This window comes from Gossypium arboreum, chromosome 2 (assembly GCF_025698485.1).
Source record: "Gossypium arboreum isolate Shixiya-1 chromosome 2, ASM2569848v2, whole genome shotgun sequence".
Taxonomy (NCBI): domain Eukaryota; kingdom Viridiplantae; phylum Streptophyta; class Magnoliopsida; order Malvales; family Malvaceae; genus Gossypium; species Gossypium arboreum.
In genome coordinates this window covers 71,607,577-71,629,665 of record NC_069071.1, presented here as the reverse complement: position 1 = coordinate 71,629,665, position 22,089 = coordinate 71,607,577, and positions in this window count along the sequence as shown.

Below are 22,089 nucleotides of genomic sequence, written 5' to 3'. Positions count from 1 at the left end.
GAGAGTATGTGTTTAGGAAACTTGCCAAATCGATGGAAAGTATGTTATTGTATACCTAATATTAATGAATGTGATTGGTAAATTTAATTTATATTATACGAACTTACTAAGCATTAAATGCTTATTAGATTGTATTTTCTCTATTTTGTAGTTCCCAGAAGCTCACGAAGGTTGGAGATCGGCTGGAGCATCATCACACTATCAACTAACTTGTTCTAGTATAAATAGTTAACTTATTTTGGTATAATGGCATGTATAGGTAACTTGGCCATTGTTGTCATGCAAATGTGGTTTGTAAAATAGCCATTGGAATAGCTAGTAATGATTTGTTTTGGTATATTTATAAGGTTATATTATGAAAAACACCGATGTGTTAAATATATTAAGTATGGTTGAACAAGTTATATTAACATATAAGTTAAACAAGGGTAAGATTATAAACATGAATGCATATGATAAAATATCATATTAGATGTTATAATTGGCTTGAATTTAATGCTTGAATTGGCTAGTATATACTTGTAAGTTTTGTTGTAGGTTATTGGGAAATTTCGGTGAGAAATAAAGTTAGGAAATGGCTTTATTTTGTCGACAAGTGTAGACACACGGGCATGTGTCATGACTATGTGTGACACACGGCCTAGCACATAGGCATGTGGTTTGGCTGTGTGTCCCCTACAACTTAAATTTGAGAAATAGAATGCTCTGAATTGAGCACACAGGGAGAGACACAGGCGTGTGTCTCAACCATATGTGCTACATGGCCCAGAACATGAGCATGTGTCTTAGCTGTGTGAAACCTGCAATTAATTTTGGAAAATTAAATTAACCACACAAACTAGCACACGGGCGTGTGGCTAGCCGTGTCGCACAAGTTAGAGAGTCACACGGGGTCGAACATGGGCAGCAGCATGGGCGTGTCCTATGGTCTCATGGGCGTGTCTCTTGACCACACAGGCGTGTATGCCCTGCATCTAGGAAAAATTTTAGAAATTTTACGATAAATTCTTTGAGCTCCTAATGTAGTCCTGACTCGATTCTAATGTTTATATTGGGCCTCGAAGGTCCATTCAAGGGACAATATGATTAGTTTTAGATATGAATAGTAATTGACATGAATTACATGAGATTATTCTATAAACTTTAGTTATGCTCTGTAACCCTATTTCGATGATGATAGGTGTTAGAGGTGTTATATTTATTGGTATCAGAGTTACGGTTTAGCTAATTCTTAGACTGAATGTAATAAGTATGAGTTTAGCTATACATGCCATTATATAATTTGTGATAGTGTGATATCCCTTAACCATTTTAAATGTGTTTTTTATATAGTAATGCCATCCAACCTAGCTAGAGCTGAATTTGAGAAAGTTGAGAGCAATGCTTCAGCTTGAGTTCAAGGAGCTACATAGTAGTGTAAGGCTTGTATCTAAGGGCCAAAGTGAGGAGGCAAAATAAGCCTTATTCCAATGATGAATGAATGGGTTCATTGAGAAAATCCTATTGTACAATAACCTCCCTCTCCTGCTCCTCAATCGGTTCCTGAGATTCCATAAAGTGCTGAACCTATTAGAACTGGTAAGCCTCCGGTAGATAAAATCTGTAAGTATGGAGCAGAGGAATTTAGGGCTACTGCTGATGATGATCCAGATAGGGCTGAATTTTGGTTAGAAAATACCATCAGGGTTTTAGATAAATTATCTTGCACACTAATTGAACGTTTGAAATGTGTAGTTTCTTTATTAAAATTCATAACTTATCATTGGTGGAATACCGTAACTTCTGTTGTACCAAAAGAAAACATTAAATGAGAATTTTTCTAGACTAAATTTAGAAAGAAGTATGTTAGTCAGAGATTTCCAGATCAGAAAAACTAAGAATTTTAAGAACTCAAACAAGGAAACATGATTGTATCTGAGCATGAGTGAGAATGTGTTCGATTGAGCAAGTATGCCAAAAAATGGATTCCAACTGAGACTAATATGTGTAAATAATTTGAAGAAGGGTTAAATGAATATAGTAATTTATCGATCGAAATTCTTAAATTAAGGGAATTTGTGGTACTGGTCGATCGAGCACACAAAGCTGAGGAATTGAGTGAAGAAAAGAAACAAACTGAAAGAAAAGCTCGAGTTTCTCGTAAAAGATTTATGAACAAGCCACAATCGTCTGCTTCGAATAAATTAAAGAAGTACCATGATCGTTCTTCCACCTTTATAGGATATTCTGGAAAGGAGCGTGGCTTTCAACGTTCTAACCCGAGGTCTTTATCTCCATCTGTAACTAGTGTTGGAAGTGTCGGTAATCCCAAACTGAAATATAAATATTGCAACAAATTTCACTTTGGGGAATTTCGTTATGTGGTTCTCTTAACTATTTTCTTAAGGATTGTCTAGAGAGAATTGAAAAAGATATTGAACAGACTCTAAAGCCGAGTAATCTCATCTTGAGAGGTAGACCACCCCTGGCAATATTAGTGGTAGCCGAGATACTACAAGGGATACAATAGTCAAATTTGAGACATGAGCACCGATAATGACATATGCTATTCGCGCTAGATGAGATGCTTCTTCACCAGACATCATTACTACTTTGATTGATCCTGGTTCCATACATTCATACATATGCACTAATTTAGTGTCTGTTAAAAATGTACATGTTGAATTCACTGAAATTGTGGTTAAAGTTTCAAACCTCCTGGACCAGTATGTTATGGTGGATAAAGTTTGTAAAAACTATCTGTTGATGGTAAAGGGTTATTGCTTTTCGACTGATTTGATGTTATCGCCATTTGATGAATTTGATGTGCTTTTGGGAATAGACTAGTTAACCTAACATGAGACTGTGGTGAATTGTAAACAAAAATATATTCTGTTGAAATGTCAGAATGGTGAATTACTCATGTTGAATCTGATAAACTTGATGGGTTATCTAATATGATTTCATCAATATCAGCATAGAAATATGTCAGAAAGGGTTATGATGTTTATCTTGCATATGTGTTGGATACTAAAGTATCTGAGTCGAAGATTCAATCAATGCCTGTTGTTTGTGAATTTCCTGATGTATTTTTGAAGGAATTGTAACAGCCCGTTTTTAGGTCAAATCAGAACAGTGGTTTCGAGACCACATGTATCGCCCCGAATTTGGGCCTAAAAGTATTGGGCCTTGAGTATGGGTCTGTAAGGAGGTTGTATATAAGTATTTAATTGTGCAAGGAAATGACACAATTAAATGTCTGCTTTAGTGGTTAATGGCCCTGAGAAGTGTTGGAGAAATCTTGGGTTCAAACCTAGGCTTTACAAAAAATTTGGTTTTAAGTGAATAAAACCCTGGATGCTTGGATGAGGGCTTTTTAAATTATTGTGGTAGAAAAATGACACAATGAAGCATGTGATCTAGTGGTGGTGGCATCATTAAGGATGCAAGGGAACCTAGGTTTAAGTCTTGGCTCTTGCAATTTATTTTGGTTTTTCTTTTAAAGGAACCTAGACTTTGGCCTAAAGACCTTATAATTAATTGAGGCTAAAATGGTGACAGAAAGAGCCTGTGGTGGAGTAGCAAGGTGGCGTGTTGTGTAACTGTGAGGTCTAAGGTTCAAGTCTTGGGATGCGCAATAGAGTTTTTATTTTGCTATTTGATTTGTGCAGGAAGAGGAGTTGGACTTGAACTCTGAGGTTGAAATGGTTATAAAAAAAAAAATTTCCTAACGGTTGAAAGTAATACCACATCGGGAAGCTAACAAGAGAATTGGGGAGAAGTTGGCTTTAAATAGAGTGAACAAGATGAGTTGGTGATCAATGGTTTTAGAAGGGATTATTTTCATACCTGCTTAACCAAGGTTGGTGATCGTGGACTTCGACGCGTTCTCATAAACAGGTGTATATTCACACCCTTCTTTATTGGAAGTCGAGAAAAGCCAAAAAGCCAAAATTTGGCATTTGGGGCCTCACGAGCGTGTGATTGTTCGTGGGGTAAATCGAGCCCACGAAATGTGGGCGTACATCGAGGAAGGCCACCATAGGCAATCTCACGGGCCTGGGCTGCAATGGGCCTTATGGGCCCATAGACCTACGTGGGTAAACTTCACTGTTAAGTGGGATGTAGATAGACTTGTCATGTCACGCACACAACATAGGTAGTTTTGGGCCACGTTGGGCCTAGGTGGGCCATGTGGGCCAAATGGGATCGTGTGCGCCACACAAATTAAGTCTGCAATTTGTGATAATTATTGGACTAGGCTATGTAGGTCACATATTCGAATCTAAATTTAGGCTAAATAGGCCTGTTGTTTGCACAGGATGTTGTTAGGTAGTGAGGCCAAGTAATGGGCCTTAGGCCCATTTGCACCGTTATGTCTGTTTAGGTTATTTAAGTCGCTCGAGGTGATAGTAGACCTTCTGTTGGGTTGTTAAGGCCTCGGTTTATAAAATCACCGAAATACCCTTGTAGTGTAAAATGACCTTAATACCCCTGTATGATAGAATGACGATTATGCTCTTATGTTCCGTTTGACTGATATTCTTATGATTTACATATATAATTGTACTGAGTATGATTTTGCATACAAACAATATTTATGACATGACATAATGCATGTGGTTGAGTTGTTATGGAAGGAGGAAGTGTACAGCCTGTAGCCGTTCTGTACAAGGCTTTCAGCTTTTCTGTGATACTTATGGCTTATAGCCGTTCTAGTAACTGGCAACGTTGCTGCGATATTTACACCCTTTAGCTGTTTTATCTACAGTATTGAGCCGTTATGTTGACTTAGTGCCGCAACCGGTTCTAATCTTAGTGTATTGGCTGGGTGGGTCGATTTTGTCCCCACATGGTGTGTTGGTTGGGACGGGTGGTGTGTAGGTTGGATTGGGCTGGGAATCTGTCTACATATCTGTATCTGATACTGATTCTGTATTGGGTTTAAGCCCACCTGATTCTGTTATTAGGCTAAGGCCCACATGATACTGTTTCTGCGATGGGCTCAGGCCCAGTATGTTTCTGCATACCGTATACCTGACCGCTTGTATTATTAAGGGATTACACACTGAGTTTTCGCAAACTCACCCTTTCTATCTAACTATACAGGTAATACCCAAACTTAGATGATTTGGAGCCGCGAGGGACTCGAAGGTGGCCACACGATTACAGTGGATCTACAACTTGACTTTATTTATTTCAAACTTCATATTGGGTTTGGGATTATTTAATAAGGCCATAGTGGGATTAAGTTTTAACTGGGATTTTGATTTCTTATATTAAACTTCTACTTTAGAAAAACTCAAGTTTTCTAAATATTCACGGATTTCAAAATACTTCCGCGATTTAAGTTGAGTTAATATTCCAAAGGCAAATATTTTGGCAAACGTTTGTGACGAGATGATTTGCTAACCCCGTACAAAAGAATTTATTTTAGTAATAAACTTTTAATGGCAACTCGATTCTTGAACGACGCTTTGATGCAACACACCAGATTTGGCCATAACGTCTAGGCCGGGTTTAGGGTGCTACATTTAGTGGTATAAGAGTCATGTTGCAATACTCGGCTGTGGAATGGGTTTTCAAAATTTTTTATTTCGTAAGGTTGTTTTCAAAAATGTGAAGTGTTTTGAGGTATTTTTCTGAAAAGTGTGGCACACCGAGTCTTCAGCATCGAATCCGTAAGTTTCTAAAACTGTTGTTTATTTTCATTGAAAAATAGTAGATAGAAATACCGTGATTTCTTAGAGTTGTCATGTCGCGCGTACAACTTATACAGTTCTGAGCCACGTTAGGCCTAGATGGGCCGTGTGGGCCCAATTGGCTCGTGGGTTCCACACGAATTAAGTTTACAATTTGTGATAATTATTGGACTGGCTATGTAGGCCACATAATCGAATCTAAATTTGGGCTAAATGGGCCACACAAAGGTGTGGGCCCACTTGGGCCTAATAATGGGCCTTCGGCCCATTTGTACCGTTATGTCTATTTAGGTTACTTAAGTCGCTCGAGGCGACGGTGGACCTTCTGTTGGGGTCGTTAAGACCCTGATGTCTAAAATCACCGAAATACCCTTATAGTGTAAAATGACCATAATACCCCTATATGGTAGAATGACGATTATGCTCTTATGTTCCATTTGACTGATGTGCTTATGATTTACATATATAATTGTACTGAGTATGATTTTGCATACACGCAATATTTATGAGATGACATAATGCATGGGGTTGGGTTATTATGGACGGAGGAAGTGTACGGCCTATAGCCATTCTGTACAAGGCTTTCAGCCTTTCTGTGATACTTATGGCTTATAGTCGTTTTGTTAACTAGCAACATTTTTGCGATATTGATGGCCTTTAGTCATTTTCTCTACGACATTGAGCTGTTCTGTTGACTTAGTGCTGCAACCGGTGCTAATCTTGGTGTGTTGGCTGGGTGGGTCGATTTTATCCCCACATGGTGTGTTGGTTGGTACGGGTGGTGTTTAGGTTGGATTGGGCTTGGAATCTATCAACATATCTGCATCTGATACTGATTCTGTATTGGACTTAAGCCCACCGGATTCTGTTATTGGGCTAAGGCCTACATGACACTGTTTCTGCGATGGGCTCAGGCCCAGTCTGTTTCTGCATACCGTATACCTGACCGCCTGTATTATTAAGGGATTACACACTGAGTTTTCACAAACTCACCCTTTCTATCTAACTGTGCAGGTAATACCCAGACTTACACGATTTGGAGCTACGAGGGACTCGGAGGATACCACACGATTACAGCGGATCTACAACTTGACTTTATTTATTTTAAACTTCATATTGGGTTTTGGATTATGTAATAAGGCCATAGTGAGTTTAAGTTTTAACTGGGCTTTTGATTTCTTATATTAAACTGCTAGTTTAAGAAAACTCTCATTTTTAAAATATTCACGGTTTTCAAAATGCTTCTGCGATTTAAGTTGAATTAATATTCCAAAGGCAAATAATTTGGAAAATGTTTGTGAGGAGATGGTTTGCCTACACTGTACAAAAGATTTTAATTTTAGTAATAACCTTTTAATGGCAACTTAAGTCGCTCGAGGCGACGGTGGACCTTCTGTTGGGTCGTTAAGACCCTGATGTATAAAATCACCGAAATACCCTTATAGTGTAAAATGACCGTAATACCCCTATATGGTAGAATGACGATTATGCTCTTATGTTCCATTTGACTGATGTGCTTATGATTTACATATATAATTGTACTGAGTATCATTTTGCGTACACGCAATATTTATGAGATGACATAATGCGTGGGGTTGGGTTATTATGGACGGAGGAAGTGTACGGCCTATAACCGTTCTATACAAGGCTTTCAGCCTTTCTGTGATACTTATGGCTTATAGCCGTTCTGTTAACTAGTAGCGTTGTTGCGATATTGATGGCCTTTAGCCATTTTTTCTACGACATTGAGCCGTCCTGTTGACTTAGTGCTGCAACCGGTGCTAATCTTGGTGTGTTAGCTGGGTGGGTCGATTTTATCCCCACATGGTGTGTTGGTTGGTACGGGTGGTGTTTAGATTGCATTGGGCTTGGAATCTATCTACATATCTGCATCTGATACTGATTCTGTATTGGACTTAAGCCCACCTGATTCTGTTATTAGGCTAAGGCCCACATGATGCTGTTTCTGCGATGGGCTCAGGCCCAGTCTGTTTCTACATATCGTATACCTGACCGCTTGTATTATTAAGGGATTACACACTGAGTTTTCACAAACTCACCCTTTCTATCTAACTGTACAGGTAATACCCAGACTTAGACGATTTGGAGCTACGAGGGACTCGGAGGATGCCACACGATTACAACAGATCTACAACTTAACTTTATTTATTTTAAACTTCATATTGGGTTTTGGATTATGTAATAAGGCCATAATGAGTTTAAGTTTTAACTGGGCTTTTGATTTCTTATATTAAACTTCTAGTTTAGGAAAACTCGCGTTTTCAAAATATTCACGGTTTTCAAAATGCTTCTACGATTTAAGTTGAATTAATATTCCAAAGGCAAATAATTTGGAAAATGTTTGTGAGGAGATGGTTTGCTAACACTGCACAAAAGATTTTAATTTTAGTAATAACCTTTTAATGGCAACTCGATTCTTGAATGACGCTTTGATGCAACATGCTAGATTCGGCCATAGCGTCTAGGCTGGGTTTGAGGTACTACATTTAGTGGTATCAGAGCCAGGTTGCAATACTCGGCTGTGGAATGGGTTTTCGAAATTTTGTATTTCGTAAGGTTGTTTTCAAATATGTGAAGTGTTTTGAGGTATTTTTCTGAAAAGTGTGGCACACCGAGTCTCCAGTGCCAAATCCGAAAGTTTCTAACACTGTTGTTTGTTTTCATTAAAAAATAGTAGATAGAAATACTGTGATATCTTACATATTAGACTATATTGTTACACTTAAAGTTAGAGTTTGTATTTATTCTGTGTGTGTTCTGTTAACTAGCAGCGTTTTTGCGATATTGATGGCCTTTAGCCATTTTGTCTACGACATTGAGCCGTTCTGTTGACTTAGTGCTGCAACCGGTGCTAATCTTGGTGTGTTGGCTGGGTGGGTCGATTTTATCCCCACATGGTGTGTTGGTTGGTACGGGTGGTGTTTAGGTTCGATTGGGCTTGGAATTTATCTGCATATCTGCATCTGATACTGATTCTGTATTGGACTTAAGCCCACCGGATTCTGTTATTGGGCTAAGGCCCACATGATACTGTTTCTGCGATGGGCTCAGCCCAATGCATTTCAGATACCGTATACCGACCGCTCAGATTATTAAGGATTACACACCGAGTTTTCACAAACTCACCCTTTTATCTAACTGCGTGTAATACCTGACTTACACGATTTGGAGCTACGAGGGACTCGGAGGATGCCACACGATTACAGCGAATCTACAACTTGACTTTATTTATTTTAAACTTCATATTGGGTTTTGGATTATGTAATAAGGCCATAGTGAGTTTAAGTTTTAACTGGGCTTTTGATTTCTTATATTAAACTGCTAGTTTAGGAAAACTCGCATTTTTAAAATATTCACGGTTTTCAAAATGCTTCTGCGATTTAAGTTGAATTAATATTCCAAAGGCAAATAATTTGGAAAATGTTTGTGAGGAGATAGTTTCCTAACACTGTACAAAAGATTTTAATTTTAGTAATAACCTTTTAATGGCAACTTCAGTCGCTCGAGGCGACGGTGGACCTTCTGTTGGGTCGTTAAGACCCGGATGTATAAAATCACCGAAATACCCTTATAGTGTAAAATGACCGTAATACCCCTATATGGTAGAATGACGATTATGCTCTTATGTCCATTTGACTGATGTGCTTATGATTTACATATATAATTGTACTGAGTATGATTTTGCATACACGCAATATTTATGAGATGACATAATGCATGGGGTTGGTTATTATGGACGGAGGAAGTGTACAGCCTATAGCCGATCTGTACAAGGCTTTCAGCCTTTCTGTGATACTTATGGCTTATAGCCGTTCTGTTAACTAGCAGCGTTGTTGCGATATTGATGGCCTTTAGCCATTTTATCTACGACATTGAGCCGTTCTGTTGACTTAGTGCTGCAACCGGTGCTCATCTTTGTGTGTCAGCTGGGTGGGTCGATTTTATCCCCACATGGTGTGTTGGTTGGTACAGGTGGTGTTTAGGTTGGATTGGGCTTGGAATCTATCTGCATATCTGCATCTGATACTGATTCTGTATTGGACTTAAGCCCACCTGATTCTGTTATTGGGCTAAGGCCCACATGAGGCTATTTTTGCGATGGGCTCAGGCCCAGTCTGTTTCTGCATACCGTATACCTGACCGCTTGTATTATTAAGGGATTACACACTGAGTTTTCACAAACTCACCCTTTCTATCTAACTGTGCAGGTAATACCCAGATTTAAACGATTTGGAGCTACGAGGGACTCGGAGGATGCCACACGATTACAGTGGATCTACAACTTAACTTTATTTATTTTAAACTTCATATTGTGTTTTGGATTATGTAATAAGGCCATAGTGAGTTTAAGTTTTAACTGGGCTTTTGATTTCTTATATTAAACTTCTAGTTTAGGAAAACTCGCGTTTTCAAAATATTCACGATTTTCAAAATGCTTCTGCGATTTAAGTTGAATTAATATTCCAAAGGCAAATAATTTGGAAAATGTTTGTGAGGAGATGGTTTGCTAAGACTGTACAAAAGATTTTAATTTTAGTAATAACCTTTTAATGGCAACTCGATTCTTGAATGACGCTTTGATGCAACATGCTAGATTCGGCCATAGCGTCTAGGCTGGGTTTGGGGTGCTACATTTAGTGGTATCAGAGCCAGGTTGCAATACTCGGCTGTGGAATGGGTTTTCAAAATTTTGTATTTCGTAAGGTTGTTTTCAAATATGTGAAGTGTTTTGAGGTATTTTTTTGAAAAGTGTGGCACACCGAGTCTCCAGTGCCAAATCCGAAAGTTTCTAACACTGTTGTTTGTTTTCATTAAAAAATAGTAGATAGAAATACTGTGATATCTTAGATATTAGACTATATTGTTACACTTAAAGTTAGAGTTTGTATTTATTCTGTGTGTGTTCTGGAAATGGTATGCATGTGATATCTATCCGCTCCGATGGATAGATGGTTTGGTGTGTGCTTGTATTATTAGGATCAGAGTGCACTGCGAGAGCGTAGCATGGTAGACTAGGATGTGCGACTATTATGATAGTTGGAATTTTCGAGGACGAATTTTGTTTAAGGGGGTAGAATTGTAATGCCCCGAATTTAGGCCTAGCAGTATTGGGCCTTGAGTATGGGTCCATAAGGAGGCTTTATATAAGTATTTAATTATGCAAGGAAATGACACAATTAAATGTATGCTTTAGTTTTAATGGCCCTAATAAGTGTTGGAGAAATCTTGGGTTCAAACCTGGGCTTTAGGAAAAATTTTGGTTTTAAGTGAATAAAACCCTAGATGCTTGGATGAGGGCCTTTTAAATTATTACGGTAGAAAAATAACACAGGGAAGCATGTGGTCTAGTGGTGGTGGCGTCATTAAGGTTGCAAAGGAGCCTGGGTTCAAATTTTGGCTCTAGCAATTTATTTTGGTTTTTCTTTTAAACGAACCTGGACTTTGGCCTATAGACCTTATAATTAATTGAGGCTAAAATGGTGACAGAAAGAGCTTGTGGTGGAGTGGCAAGGTGGCTTGTTGTGTAATTGTGAGGTCTAAGGTTCAAGTGTAACACCCCAAACCCGGTCCAGACGTTATGGCCGAATCTGACGGGCCACATTGGAGTTGAAAACCCACGTTCCATTTTGGTGTTTTAAAACCATATATTTTGTTGAGTTAACAAAGTGTATGGAAGTCGGGCACCGTAGGTATCCGAGATGAGGAGGTGAGCCATGAAGGTCGCTAAGTACCAAGCTCTTTGATTGGATCCAATCCTAGACATGCCCACAACCATAGCCACACTTTGTTATATCGAGTTTAAATTTGTTTAAGTGGACGACTTTGATAAATCGATTAATCGCAGTGTTGGGATATTTTGAAAACAAGTATCGTTTTGCAAACACGTCCTAAGTCTAGCCCATTTGAATAATTATCAACCAGGTTTAAAGTTATTAAAAATAAACTAATCCCGAAAAGAAATAAAAGAAAAGTTAAAATGGCCTTATTACAACCCAAAAATAAATAATAATTAAAGGAAATTTAATGAAAACCAATGCCTGTTTAAAAGCCCAAAGATGATCACCGTGGCTACTCTGAATCCCCTCCGGCCCAAGTCCCCACATCTAAGCTCACCTGTAAGGTTAAGGAAAGGGGGGGTGAGTTTGGAAACTTAGTGTGCAACAAGCCCCTTTTAGAGCCCAAAACAATAACAGCCTGTTGGGCCTAAGCCCAAATCCAATCTCAACATGTACTGGGCCGTAGCCCTTTTCAATAAACTGGGCCGAAGCCTTTTCATATTTCATATTACTGGGCCGAAGCCTTTACTATAAACGGTATGGCCCATAGGCCCATTTCAATATCATATATAATGTCAATGAAAGAATGCAAGCCCATTTGGGGAGACTACTCAACCCACCATCCGCTACTCTCCACCCGTACAAACCAACACACCATGTGGGGATTAACTCAACCCACCCCGCCATAACTCTCCACTGGCAGCATAGCTGCTTTATCATATAACTAGAGGCCTAGCCTCTTTTAGTAACTGGGGCAAAAGCCCTTTTTATAACTGGGGCATAAGCCCTTTATCATAATCAGCATAAGCCCTTCATCATAATCAGGGCATAAGCCCTTTATCATAATCGGGCATAAGCCCTTTAATAATCAGGGCATAAGCCCTTTAATAATCGGGCATAAGCCCTTTAATAATCGGGCATAAGCCCTTTTGCACTTCCTCCATCCATATAAAAACCCAACCCAATGCATTTATGAACATCTCATGTGCATATCGTACATATCATGTGCATATCATACATGACATGTGCATATCATACATATCATGTTTATCAAATCCCATGCATTACGTTCATATATAAACCCTAGGGGTATAATGGTCATTTTTACCTAGGGGCAAAACAGTCATTTTCATATTATAAGGGTAATTCTATAATTTTACCGAAAATTAGGGATTTTTCCATGTTCATCATCAGTTACTAACTATTCATTCGTTTAAACCACGTTTCTAGCCCACTTTTAACGAAACCGAATTATTGGGCCTAAAACCCCTAATGGGTCCTATTTAGCCGATTTTATCATCTAGGCCCATTTAGCCTATATCCATAATAGTATTAATAGTCTTAACAGGCAATTTAACAGATTTTTGTTTTCTACCAATTTTACCCAAATGGGCCCGAAAGCCTATTAGGCCCTATTTCAGCCCCTCGAGGCCCAACTTACCGTGAACGCCAAAAACACGTCCTTACCGTTTCCATTGTTCCCTATCATCATCTCATCGATTCTAGCTAACTAGTGAGTGTTCGCTTGCTCACAAGTCCTCGAAATGCCAGAATTTCGGCATTTCGGTTTTTCGACATTTATCACTTTAAGCTATGAAAAAGGGTTCGTTACACACCTGATTTACGATATTCCTTGACGAGATCTCCCATGCAATTTCTCCTATAATCAACCACTTATAGATTAGACCATGTTATTATTAAACCAAATCAAAAACTACCTATTATCATCACTTACACATTCGGCCCCATCCACAATGGCCCTTGGGTTCATACCTTTGCCGAAGTTGATGACTAGATTTAGTCACTTCGATGATCCAAGCTTTTCACACACTCCTCGATCGGTAGCCTTTAATCCTCACTAGCACCAACAAACCAAATAACACCAAAAACCCTTTTAGCCTTAGTCGACGAGAGGGTTTTCACTTTTCTTAAACCACAAGATACAAATGGAAAGAAGGTTCAATACTTACCAAGAGATCTACTCGTTGAAGAACGCTCCAAATACCTTCCTACCCCATATCCATTGTGAATCCAACTTAAACATGCGTAGAAAATAGATCTAAATATTAATTCCTAATCACTAAAATATGAAGCTTTTGGCTTTTCAAAGAAATATTAATCTAAGCTATTACGAGGTTAGTACACACATTACGGGTTGAAGTTGAAACGCTTCCAAAATCAATCGCCTACGATAACCACCACATGCCACTCAAACTTAACTAATCCAATATCAATATATGTAAATCCTAAGCACATCACTCATACGAATATAAGGGCATATTCGCATTTTACCATACAGGTATTACGGTCATTTTACCTTACAGGGCTTTACGGTCACTTTACCCTAATAGGGCATTTTAGTCATTTCATCCTACAAGGGTGTTTTGGTAAATCAACAAACCAAAGGTATTTCAAGAATATTGTAAACCAATGGTATTTCTATAATTTTAGAAAGTCAAGGGTATTTTGTAATTTTTAAATCGGGGTATTTTGGTAATTTTACAAATTGAGGGTATTTCGGTAATTTCACAAACCAGTGGTATTTTGGTAATTTTACAAACTTGGGGTATTTTGGTAATTTTACAAATTGAGGGTATTTCGGTAATTTTACAAACCAAGGGTATTTTAGCAATTTTACAGACTAGGGTATTTTGGTAATTTTACTGATCGAGGGTATTTTGGTAATTTTGTAAACTGAGGGTATTTTAGTAATTTTGTAAATCGAGGGTAAAATAGTAATTCTGTAAATCAAGGGTAAAACAGTAATTCTATAAATCGAGGGTAAAACGATAATTCTGTAAATCGAGGGTAAAACGGTAATTCTATAAATCGAGGGTACTTTGGTAATTTTACAATTTGAGGGTATTTCAGTAATTTGGTAAACTAAAGTATTCTAAACAAGGATAACAATACGAATGGGCCTAAAGCCTATTCTCGACCCAAATGGGCCCACACGCTCGTGTGGCCCTTTTAGCCCAGATCTAGCCACAAATATGAGATTCACCTAGCCTAGTCTAATATTTACTACACAATCAAACAACTTATCCAATTGGGCCGTAGGCCCATTGGGCCCACATGACCCTTTCGCCCATCGCGCCCAAGTAGCCATCCTACAGCCTAGAGTAGCGAGAAATACACACCGATAGGAGACCTGAGTTAATCCACGCCCGAGCACTCTTAGCCGACGCCCAACCCAAACGAGCACGCCCAACCCAAACAAGCACGCCATACAATGAAAGGATCACCAAGAAAGGTACATTTACTCTCCTCATGGTTCCTCTATTTAAAGCCGACTTCACAACCACTCTTATATTAGCTTCGATGTGGGATCCTCCAACATTAGAGTTTAAATTCAACACCAACTCTTGCCACCCCATTAGCAAAATAAATACTCTTTGCTTTCCATGGGATTCAACCTATGCCTCCCCTTAAATGCTCCACACGCCACTTGCCACTAAGCCACAAGGCTTTTTGTGTCATATTTTATCCCCAATTAAATATAAGGTCTAAAGGCCAAAGTCCGTGTTCCTTTAAAACCCAAAATAAATTGCAAGAGCCAAGGCTTGAACCCAGGCTCCCACACAACCTTAATGACGCCACAACCACTAGACTACATGCTTCTTTGTGTCATTTATTTAACACAATAATTTAAAACCCTCATCCAAGCATCCGTGTTTTTTCACTTAATACCAAAATTTTGCTAAAGCCCAAGTTTGAACCCAAGATTTCTAACACTTCTCAAAGCCATTAACCACTAAAGAAAACATTTAATTGTGTCATTTCATTGCACAATTAAATACCTATATAAAACCTCCTTACGGACCCACACTCAAGGCCCAATACTTCTAGGCCCAAATTCGAGGTGTTACATCAAGTCTTGGGATGCACAATGGAGTATTTATTTTGCTGTTTGAGTTGTGTAGGAGGTGGAGTTGGACTGGAACTCTGTAGTTGAAGTGGTCATAAAAAAATATGGAATTTTCCTAATAGTTGAAAGTAATCCCCCATCGGGAAGCTAACATGAGAATTGGCGAGAAGCTGGCTTTAAACAGAGCGAACAAGATGAGTTGGTGATCACTGGTTTTGGGAGGGATTATTTCATACCTGGTTAACCATGGTTGGTGATCGTGAACTTCGATGCGTTTACATAAACAGGTGTGTATTCACGCCCTTCTTTATTGAAAGTCGGTAAAAGTCAAAAAGCTAAAACTTCGACATTTAACAGAGCCCACGAAACGTGGGCGTACGTCGAGGAAGGCCACCATGACCGATCTCATGGGCCTAGGCCGTAATGGGCTGAGCCCAATCGGCCCATGGGCCCGCGTGGGTAAACTTCACTATAAAGTGGGTTGTAGATGGACTTGTCATGTCACGCACACAACTTTGGTAGTTTTGGGCCACGTTGGGCCTAGATGGGCTGTGTGGGCCCAATGGGCTCGTAGGCCTCACACGAATTAAGTCTGTAATTTGTGATAATTATTGGACTAGGCTATGTAGGTCATATAACCGAATCTAAATTTGGGCTAAATAGGCCACATAAAGGTGTGGGCCCACTTGGGCTGAGTAATGGGCCTTAAGCCCATTTTGCACCGTTATGTCTACTTAGCTTACTTAAGTCACTCGAGGCGATGGTGGACCTTCTGTTGGGTCGTTAAGACCCCAGTTTGTAAAATTACCAAAATACCCTTGTAGTGTAAAATGTCTGTAATACCCCTGTATGGTAGAATGACGATTATTCTCTTATGTTTCGTTTGACTGATGTACTTATGATTTACATATATAATTGTCCTGAGTATGATTTTGCATGCATGCAATATTTATGACATGACATACTGCATGGGGTTGGGTTATGATGGATGGAGGAAGTGTACGGCCTGTAGCCGTTCTGTACAAGGCTATCAACCTTACTGTGATACTTATGGCTTATAGTCGTTTTGTTAACTAGCAGCGTTGCTACGATATTTATGGCCTTTAGCTGTTCTATTGACTTGGTGCCGCAATCGGTGCTAAGCTTGGTGTGTTGGCTGGGTGGGTCGATTTTATCCCCACATGGTGTTCTGGTTGGTATAGGTGGTGCGTAGGTTGGATTGGGCTGGGAATCTGTCTGCATATCTGCATCTAATACTGATTCTATATCGAGCTTAAGCCCACCAGATTCTGTTATTGGGCTAAGGCCCACTTGATATTGTTTCTGCGATGGGCTCAGGCCTAGTCTGTTTTTGCATACTATATACCTGACCGCTTGTATTTTTAAGGGATTACACACTGAGTTTTCATAAACTTACCCTTTCCACCTAACTGTGTAGGTAATACCCAGACTTAGACGATTTGGAGCCGCGAGGGACTCGGAGGTGGCCACACGATTGTAGTGGATCTACAACTTGACTTTATTTTTTTTAAACTTCATATTGGGTTTTGGATTATGTAATAAGGCCATAGTGGGTTTAAATTTTAACTAGGCTTTTTATTTCTTATATTAAGCTTCTAGTTTACAAAAACTCGAGTTTTCAAAATATTCACGGTTTTCAAAATTCATCTGCGATTTAAGTTGAATGAATATTCCAAAGGAAAATATTTTGGCAAACGTTTGTGACAAGATGATTTGCTATCCCCGTACAAAAGATTTTAATTTTAGTACTATACTTTTAACGGCAACTCGATTCTTGAACGACGTTTTGATGCAACACGCCAGATTCAGCCATAACGTCTAGGCCGAGTTTGGGGTATTACACCACAAATCTAAAGTCTAAATATTTATTTTATTATTTTAATAAGGTTTATATCATGATAGATTAATTACGTGAAAGTTTCGTAAAGAAATTTTACTTGTTAAATGCTTAATTCGGTAAAAAGGACTAAATCGCGTAATGCGTAAAATATGAGATCTATTATTTAAATGACTCAAATGGCTATGAAATTAATATTAGAAGTCGTTAAGTTGATAATATACCCTTGTTAATGTTAGTGGAAATTCATGTCCATGAATTACATGATTTATGGATGAATTATAATAAGGTTATATGAATAATTTAGTTATTAAGTTAATAATTAATAAAACAAAAACAAAATCTTTATTCCATTCATCTTCTTGCCGAAAATTAGGGTGAATAAAAACCATTTTTACTTCATACATTCGGCCAAGCTTGAGTGAGCAATTAAGGTACAGTTTTTGATCCGTTCTCAATGATTTTTACATTTTTGAGCACGTTGCAGCTTAATCTAGCTAGCTACTACCTTCGTTTTTGAAACTGTTATAAATTTTGAGATATTCCATTGTTGAATACTTGAGTATTTTGAAGTTTCTTGTTAGATTATTGATGGTTGTTAATAGTTATACAAGTTTTATAAAATAAATTTTGACAAAAATAAAAATTAGGCATTAAATTGTGAAAGATAGAAATGTTGTCGTTGAAAATGTGAATAAAATGAAAATATGGGCTGATATGAACCCCATTGAAATTCGGCTACCTTGGGTTAGGGCTTAATTGTGCAATATTGCATTTTTTTATGTTAAGGAATAAATTGCAAAGTAGTCAAAAGTTTAGGGGTAAACTTGTAATTTAGCCAAAATTAATGTTTCAGGCTAAATTGAATTGAATGAAAGTTTGAATGAGTTAATTTGATATCATTTAGATTAAGATAAGTAAATACTGGAATTAGATCGGAGGAAACGAAAGATAGACGAGTAGACGACGATTCTACGAGAAAATACGATGTAAGTTCATATAATTAGAATTGAACTTTTTTATACTTGTGATTATTGAAAAGAATGTGTATAACTGAGATATTTGAAGTATAAATGTCTTATTGTTTTATTGTTACCGAGCCCCGTTTGAACTATTTGAATTCATTGGATACGAGTGACATGTTACTGGAATTACTGTAATGGTCGAGCGCCTGCATTTGTTGCGGACTCACCATAGCTTGTAAGAGCTTACTGTTTTAGCTCATTGGAGCTTACCGATTCTGTTCAAAAGAGCTTACTGTTTAACTCATAGAGCTTACCGTTTTCAGCTTAATAGAGCTTACTGTTTATCAGCTCAGTAAGAGCTTACCGACCATGACTCGAAAGAGCATGTATGATGATGAATTGATGGATTACTGACATTATTCACTCGATAATCCTTTGAAGTTCTAATAGATTCAACGGGCCTAAATAATGTTATACGGACAAATTATAGTTTATAAATGTTACTAAAGTTATATATATGATGTATGAGTTTGGAAATATATGAAGTATTATTTTTGTAAATAGTTTATGTATTAGTTAAATGACTAACATGTGATGATTATGTCTGATTAGGTGATGGTTAAATTGAATTGTTGGCATTTTATTATTGCTTTGATTATATTTAATGGGTAAGTTTAATTCTGGATTATACGGGCTTACTAAGTTATAAGCTTACTTTGTTTTGTTTTCTATGTCTTATAGGGTTCGTTAGCTCGACCGTTTGGACAAGTCAGAGTTGCACGTCACACAATCCAATTTCCAATTGGAATTTTGAACTTATGAACTTATGTAAATATGGCATGTATAGGCTAGTTCATGGTAATAGTTATGTGTTGGTATTATAGTTGGAGAATGAATTTATATATAAGTTAAGCCATGTGATTTGGTTTATTTTGGTATCATATTTGAATTGCATATATGTAATTAATGATGGTATGTTTGGTATGGTAATATTTGAATGAAATTATGCAAATGAATTCTTGATATATAGATGTTAAATGAATGAGTTGTATATGGGGCTATATAGGTATTTGGTTATGTAAATGGTAAGTTTGGATATGGCTTATAATGTGTATTGAATTGATTGAATTGGTCAATTTGGTTTCCAATTGAGTTCCATAAATGTGGTCAAATATGAATGTAAATGCTTATGTTTTAGGGTGACTAATTTGGCTTTTCAAATGGCCTATTTTCGTCCACACGAGAAGGGACACTAGCGTGTGTCTCAGTCGTGTGTGACACACAGTTATGTTACACGGCCGTGTGTCCCCTAGGGTACCCTACGAATTAAAGTCAATATACCTTACAGTTTTTGACAGGGCCTAGACACACAGGCGTGTCTATCGGTCATGTGTGGCACACAGGCTGGCACATGGGCGTGTGGTTGGCAGTGTGACCCAAGTCAATAGCCTCCCTAATTTTCACACGGCCTGGCGTCCGGGCGTGTCTAGTGGCCGTGTGGACAAGTCAGTATGTATGCCCTATTTTGCTACGGTTTAGACACATGGGTGTGTCAAATACCGTGTGAGGCACACTGCCTATTCACACAAGCATGTGTCACTTGAAAAGTTGAAAATTTCCTAAGTTTTTGAAATTTTTATATGTTATCAATTTAGTCGCAAATGCATGTTTAAGACTTTTTATGATTGATTTTTAAGTACATTTTGAATCTGAATGAATGATGGTTACTGAAATGAGATGAAATTTGTTAAATGAATGTTTTGAATTGAGTTATAGGTCTGGTAATGCCTCTTAACCTATCCCGGCGACGGTTATGGGTTAGGGGTGTTACAGGAATTACCTGGTTTACCACTGGCTAGAGAATTGGAATTCTCTATAGATCTTGTTTTGGGGAAAACACCCATATCTATAGCACCTTACAGAATGGCTCTTACCGAATTAAAAGAGTTGAAATCACAGTTGCAATAGTTGATTGATAGAGGCTTTGCTCGACCCAGTATGTAACACCCCTATCTCGTATCCGTCCCTGGAATAGGTAAGGGGCATTACTAGACAAACAGAACAATTCAAACCAATTCAGAATCACAGATATCATATAACATCATTTCATAAGCAATCATCTCTTAAGATGGTCTACGAGACCTAAAATGTACTTTTAAGAAAGGTCTAGACTAAAACAAACACATTCAGAATTTTCAAAACTTAACCAAATCTTTCAAAACTGTTAAAGTCACACGCCCTTGTGACTAAGCCGTGTGACACACACGGGCACTAAACACGTCCATGTGATCCAATAGTGCAAAAAGAGGTCCTATACTGACTTTTTCACACGGCCGTGTGCCATGGCCGTGTGCTACTTATATAGCTACTGACTTAAGCCCACGGCCATATGACATGCCCGTGTGTCTTAAGTGTGGCACAATGCAGGCTTGGTTTAAGCCAACTTACGGCCCTTATATGAGTCTTTCCTACTAGCAATGTTAAACAATAGTCATACAACAATTTTCAACTAATTCCAAACTCAAAACATGCTTCATTACAACTAAATCATCATCATTCAATAACCCATTCAAAACCATATCAAAACTTAACACATTCATACCATTTGCTAGCCAACTCTCATGGCATAACATATAATTACAAATCAAAACTTAATACATAGACTTTTGTAGCCTATACATGCCATACTTTAAAATATTTACACTTTCAAAAGTACCAAAATGAGTTCGATAGTGTGGTGACGATCCTCAACTACCCCCAAGCCTTTAGTAGCTACGATAACTGTAAAACAGATAGAAATCACACAGAGTAAGCTACAAAGAGCTTAGTAAGCCAAATACAATTGGTCTAACTACTAAAGCATATAAGTATAATTTAACAGTAAAGATTCATAACCGTTTCATAAATAATTCATAAGCTTAACCAGGCTCCTTTGTTTGCATATATGTCATGCTTCATTTCCAAATTCCATACATATTTCACAGAGACAGAGTCTTTCATATTCAGGAATGTACCAGTAATGACATCGGGAGATGATGCATCTTCTCGGGCACGTATAGCATAAGCTCTAGCAGTGCTCTAGCTTCGATCTTGCCGTTAAATCTTTCATCACAGCTTTACTACTAGTCCCACCTCCAGATTTCTCGGTGGTCTACCTCTACTAGCGGTGGTATTCGTCTAGCACTCAAATCTTTCTTCTTTAACTTTCTCCGGACAATCTCTAATAAAATGCTCATGAGAACTCAAGACTTGAAACAAGCTCGCTCGGTCCCCAACACTCACCATAATGTTGCTCGCCACATTGTCGACACTCTGCTTTCCAGTCGCACATTACCCACACTTGCCACCAAGTAGCTTGAGCTTTAGACCCGAATATGCTCTACCACGATCTCTGTGAATCCCCAATTGAAACTATCATCCGAGGGTTTGTCTCTTTGGACCTCTTTGGTTGAGATTGAAATGGCTTGCTTATCTGTCTTTTTCGACATCTCGGCCTCAATAGCGCCTTTTCTTCTTTCTTTGTTCAATTCTTCGCTTTTAAGAGCTCGATCAACCAATACTACAAATTCTTTCAACTCCAAAATTCCTACAAGCACTTTAATGTCCTCATTCAGCCCATCTTCAAATCTTCTACACATAATGGCCTCGGTGGACACACATTCTCGGGCATACTTGCTTTGAGTCTTACAAATTCGCTCATACTCGCTACGTACATTTTCCCTCGCTTCAATTCAAGAAACTCCTTCCGCTTTTGATCAATAAATCGCGACTTATGTATTTCTTTCTAAATTCTTCCCGAAGAAATCCCAAGTAACTTTTTCTTTGGCACCATCGCAACCAAAGCCTTCCACCGTGGTAAGTCAATCTCTCAAAAGTGATACAAGACACTTTAAGCATTCCTCGTGTACATGAGAGCTCA